The sequence below is a fragment of the Caretta caretta genome, chromosome 13 (assembly GCF_965140235.1).
Source record: "Caretta caretta isolate rCarCar2 chromosome 13, rCarCar1.hap1, whole genome shotgun sequence".
Lineage (NCBI taxonomy): Eukaryota > Metazoa > Chordata > Testudines > Cheloniidae > Caretta > Caretta caretta.
The window spans coordinates 178,608-184,607 of NC_134218.1; the positions used below are offsets into that span (position 1 = coordinate 178,608).

The window sequence follows — 6,000 nt, forward strand, 5'->3', positions numbered from 1 at the left end:
GAGCTTCTCCTACTGCCACTCATTGAGGTGGTTTTATTATGTGGCAGGAGAGCTCTCTCCCATCCACACAGAGCAGCTACATGAGCCATCTTATAACAGGGCAGCTGCATCAGTACAGCTGTGCCATTGTAAGATGGCTAGTGTAGACATGGCCTGAGCTTGAACTTCATGTTGAAGGGGAGAAAAAGGAAGCAAAGGGGTGGGAAGACAGAGCAGAAAGGAGGAGGAAGAGGCTGTGGCAGGTTGGATAGGACAATAGCACAGAGCAGGGAAGATGGAGAGAAAAGGAGGTATTTTAGAGATGGTTGAGGAAGAAACAAGACAACTTCACAAAACCTTGACTTCTTCCCTCTCCTCCAACTTTTATCTGCAGCAGTCTCAGGAAATTCTGTTTGTGAGCTGAGTGGAGGGTAAAGGTGAGCTTAAGCCACATTGGCACTCTCTATTCTGAGCATGGTCCCAGTGTAAGAGACTAGCCTCAGTGCTGCTGTAGTTTACAGTCTACTTTACATGCTCCCTATAGGTCAACAGTTTCCTTTAGATGCACCCTCACTACTGTTATCCCTGCCTTTGTCAAATTAGAGCTGGATTCTGTGGAGCTCCCTATGAAGGCTACATCATAAGTAAACTGGAAACAGGAGCTGTTGCAGGACACAGGCACACCCTTGGTAAACAATATAATCTTAGAGCCAGACCATGACACCTAGGCTCTGAGATCTACTTGTGCTGCCTGTGGGTTGGGGTGAATGGAATGAGTAGGTCTTGACCTACAAATACAAAGGGGCCTGAGCCTTGCTTACTTGCAAGAGAAGTTTTTCCCCTGGCTATGCTACTGCAGTTGTGGTCAATGGAGGCACTCAAGCTAGAAAGAAGGGACAGCCTGCAGAGCCTTCTTCATGAGGTGCCCTCAGCTTCAGCATCTGCTCTCCCACTATAGTGTGGATCAATTAGCCTGCAGGGCACAGCCTGAGCTCCCCCTCCTCTTACCCAGGCTGGGGTGGTGGTGGGAGTATGCAACCACAGCCATCCATCCAGGTGCACTCTCTGCTGACCAAAGTACTGTACACACCCACAGCCAGCCACTCCAGGACTGTGCTCAGAGCTGGTTCCCTAGTAGCTACCTCACAGAGGCTTTCCAAGGTTCAGAGCAATTCTGGCATATTTTTAAATTTAGTTCTTCTATTCCTTTTCCCCTGCCTCTTCTGGCTTTTAGTCATCAGAGCTAGGCACAGTTCTCAATTTCCCCCCAAACAACAAACCATCCAGATTACCACAGACTTCACCATTCATTTAACTGCCTCTTATGGGTCTGTTTAGTTCCCTGCCAGGGACCACCACTTGTTAGTTCTTAAGCTCTGCCCTCCCCAGGCTTACCTTCTTCCCAAAGGGCTTCTTGGTAGTTTTTTGCTTTCCACAACCTAGCTTGCTTGTGAAGGATTCCTCTGCCAGCAAACTATCTTATCTCTAATACAGCCTTTGCCAGGCCTATCTCAGAGGCCTAGAAATTTCCCCCTTATGAAGCTCTCCTAAATGTCTGCTCTACTCAGTTTATGTAATCATCTTCAATCCCGCACAGCTGGGTAAGTCATTATAATTAGCACATTCAGCTGGGGGATATCTGCCAGGCCACAAGCCAGGTTGAGCCTAGCTTGCCCTAGAGGGCTAGCCAGTGACAGCTGTTTGTGGAGGAGAGGAATGTTGTTGGTTTTCAGTACTGGCAACCACAACATTTCAAAGATAATGAGTCAGGCTCCAAACTGCCCCACACACCCCCAGGAGGATTTTTTAAACAAACAAACAAAAAGGGCAGATGTTAAAAAGCATCATGATTTTTAAGTCAATAAATTGTGAGGTGTTCCTTTGCCTTCTGAATCTTTAGGAAACACTCACTTCACATTTTCAAGCTTTACTCCATAACCATGAAGAAGCCTAGAAACTTTGTGGGTTTTTTTCTTCAAGATGAAAGTTGAAATTCTCCCAGTCACTTGACGCCATTAGCTGGAACTATAAGTAATACACTGGAAGTTGTGAGATATAATAAGATTTGTGAGAACTGGCAACACTGATTAGTTGATTATTTTTGGTTTCTGGGCATGAAGTAGCTGCTCCAAAGACTTTTAATATGATACTAGTTTTAATTTTGTCAAGAGGTACGTATAATGCAGATATCTGTGCAGCTTCAGGGTTCTACCTGGAACGGCAGCAGCAGCATGTTGGGCTGTCGCTTGCGGGAGCCAGTGCCCAGCCCGGGCAGCTCCCCTGGCGTGGCTGTACTGCCCCAAGCCCTAGCCAGTGGGGCAGGCACCAGGCTCGCTGGCAGGCAGCAGCTGTCCATGGTCACGTTAGTGTGTTTGGGAGCCTGCTTGCATACATTAAGCTTCTATAATCCACAAGCTTTTTTTAGTTCTTGAAACCTAGGATTGTAACTCATTTATGTATCTGTTTACATACTTTCTTTATCCTTGTAAATAACTCTGGTTTCCTTTTCCTATTTAACAAAATCTTGATATATAGTTTGTTCTAGGATTGGCTACAAGCTGCAAACAGATCTCACACCAAAGACAAAAGGAATAGTTGACCTGCAGTAAGTGACTGCTCCTTTGAGACTGGGAGCAGCCAAGAATCACAACAGTATTCAGCTGTAAGGGACCATTCATCTCAAAGGTACAGTCGTCTGGGTGGCGTGATAGGGCAGAGTACCCATGGGGACTGTCTATGACTCCACATTAAGGCTGTTCTACTGCTTGAGGAGTTCACACTTGATAACTGGTTGGTGAAATCTAAGTACAGAACTCACAACCAGTTTGGGGTTTGTGCCCTGCCTCCTAGCAGTGCCCTGAGGCTGGTTCTCATGCTCAAATCACTGCGGGCAGCAATACACACCCCTCTGACAGGGAACAGCTGCCAAGGCCCTCTTCTCCTGCTCACCATGTCTCCCCTCCCTTCTGACAGCCTCTGCATCAGAGGCAAACTCCATGGCCTCACTTTGAGGCAGTACATAGCTCTGCCTCTAATTCCATCATGCCACATATCATGCATAATTCTCCTGCTTGGGACCTGTGCTCTGCTAACTCTGCATTCCTCTGTGTCTCCTTGTTCCCTTCTCCTCTGCTGCTCCCTATGTCTGGCACATGCTTCCTGGGCCCGTACACCACAGAACTGCCATCTCTGCCTTCAAAGCATATCTCAAAATTTACTTCTTTCTAAAGCCTTCCTGCACGGGCCTGCTCTCCCACCCCAAGTGGTAAAAGCAAAAATAAGCTACCTCAAAATCAGTGTTACTCTCTCCACACACACACACTCCCACTTGGCCTGATATAATCTCCCCAGCAGCATGTTATATCTCAGGAATGTAGATTCCCCAGGGCAGAGATCAGGTCTTTGGTTTCAGTGTAAGAAACTGTGGATATCTATAGCACTACATAGAAGGGGGGTGGGTGGGGGTAGGGACAGGGGCAGTCCTACCCTGGTACTCAGAGGATGAGTTAGAAAGGCTCTGCTAAGTCATTTTCCATCTCTACTCTGTGCAACTTGTGGCTGCCTTCATGGGGTGTTTAATGCTATTTGGGAACTGAGTTAGCAGCAGATGCTGGTTTTATAGAAGAATCCACTGAAATTTGGGGAATTTTTATTTCCCTACTCTTGAATTCTAAGAGATGTGAATCCCCTTTGTCCTCAGAATTTCATTTGCCCTTCTTCCTTCTGGGGAGTTGGGCTTGCTCCAGCAGCTGCCACACCTCGCATGAGTTTATAACACTGCCAACCATCTGTGACAAAGTGAGCAGGTCAGTTGCAATACATGAAGGTTAATCAGTGATACTGCCCTGCCTTTGCCTGTGGTATTCAGAGCAGCATGCAGAAGTGAAGCAGATTCAGTCCGGCAGCACTAGTGTGAAGAGAACAAGAAAGATCACAGCCAAAGGTAGGTGCAGGCATTTCTATGTGATGTAGCAAGAGGTACAGAAAGTGGGGAGAGTGGCAGCAAAATGGGAACTCAATGAGAAACAGCTTGAGGGGAAAAGGTTACATAGAAAATAACCAAGGCAGGAAGCCCAAAAGGCACTTGCTAGTTGTGAAGGAATCCCTGGCTCTATCAGCACTATCTAATTGGATTCAGAAGCCATCCGGTAGCTGTCCCAGCTTCTACCAGGGGAAAAACAGTAGCAAGTCACCTGCCCCAGGCATCGCTTTCTGTGTGTGCCATTAGAGATGTTTTAAAACCAGTTAGTTTAACTCCAAGCCAAAGGAACACTTACTGTTAGATTGAAAAGTAAAAATGAGGGGCCAAGTGCTTTCCTGACTCACTAACTTCAGGGGGCCAGGCAAGTGCTGAACCCTTGATAGAAGACTTTCCTTCAGGCAATGGCCATTTGGTCAGTATCCACAGAACACGGGATTAGGCAGGTATGGTGGTGGGGTTGAGGCATACCAGCCAGGGAAAGGCAAAAGTTGCTTGATATAGGCTGACTGCAGAGGTACAACAGCTGTGTGAACTGCCCCATTCATCTCAGAGGGAGATTAATTCTGAACCATACTGTCAATACTGCTAGCTATCTCACTGCAGGTAATTTAGCAGAAATATCCACCTACTCTGGTATTGGGAGAAGTGCTCTAGGAATTTTGGGTGCAACTCCTTCTCCACCAGCCTGACGCACAGGTTTCTGGCAAGAGGGAAGTACAAGGGTGAGAGCGCGTTCCCAAGAACACACTGATTCCATCCCCCCAGATCCCTTTATATTTAACTTAAGCATTCCAGGCAAATGCAGGTGTGGAGGCCTTTCAGAGAGAGAGAGGGAGGGCATGCCTGAGATGTCATTTCCCATCTAATGGGGTGCAGCTACTTGGAATTTTACCCTGCAGTTTGTTTACTGGCAGCCAGTGTAGACTCAGAGTCCAAAGGACTCTTGCTAGTTCTTGCTCAGGCGGCAGGCAGCCACATTGTAAGCCAGCTAATACAGTGGCTTGTAATAATTGTAATACAGTGGGAGAATCTGAGCAATCTTTGGGCTAAATCCTAGGCAGAGTACCTTGCAGTGGCACAGACTAGAGGTAACAATCTTGGTCAGAGGTTCTCAAACTGTGGTCCACGGACAGTTCCCTCTAAGGTGCGTGCCTGGGTGGCTGCACACAAAAGAATGAAGGGCCACCCACCTAATTAGTGGGCTCCACTAATTAGGTGCCTGGACCCTGAAGAAGATGCACATGTAAGGTGAGGTGATGGCCTTGGGGGGAAATAGGGGGTAGGTGGGAGGGGGAAATGGGTTGAGAAGAGGAGGTGTGGGGAATTTGGGACTGTTAGGGGGCTTATTCCTTCACCCACTTACTTCCCTGGTCCTTCTCGCATGAACAGAGAGCAACAATACCTGAAGTCCAAAGGTGCAAACAATTCGATGTTTATTGGGGTGAACTTCCAGCAAGCATGATTCTAGTTTCCTTCCTTAGTGCCCTCCTTCCCAGCTCTGACACCACAGAGCCTTACACCTGTGTTCCTGTTCCCATGCCTGCCCTTAGCCAAACATGATTCCAATTTTCCCACCCCCATTCCCTGTTCTCATTTCCCCCTTTTGCAAACCCCCCCCATTCCCTGTTCCCATTTCCTCCCTCCCCCCCCACCTCCACTTCCTGATTGACTGGAGACTATATAGTAAAACTTGACAGGTTTCAGAGTAACAGCCGTGTTAGTCTGTATTCGCAAAAAGAAAAGGAGTACTTGTGGCACCTTAGAGACTAACCAATTTATTTGAGCATAAGCTTTCGTGAGCTACAGCTCACTTCATCGGATGCATACTGTGGAAAGTTTAGAAGATCTTATTATATACACACAAAGCATGAAAAAAATACCTCCTCCCACCCCACTCTCCTGCTGGTAATAGCTTATCGAAAGTGATCACTCTGCTTACAATGTGTATGATAATCAAGGTGGGCCATTTCCAGCACAAATTCAGGTTTTCTCACACACCCCCGCCCCCCCCCCCACACACACACAAATTCACTCTCCTG

At 47.3% G+C, this 6,000-nt stretch overlaps 1 long non-coding RNA gene across 1 annotated transcript; it reads left to right on the plus strand.

Moving 5' to 3' along the window:
- Window positions 1-1,889: 1,889 nt before the first annotated feature.
- Window positions 1,890-3,926, plus strand: LOC142068779 (uncharacterized). Its single transcript, XR_012664650.1, has 3 exons — window positions 1,890-2,150; window positions 2,515-2,664; window positions 3,680-3,926. It is a non-coding gene; the product is annotated as an uncharacterized LOC142068779 (long non-coding RNA).
- Window positions 3,927-6,000: the final 2,074 nt, after the last annotated feature.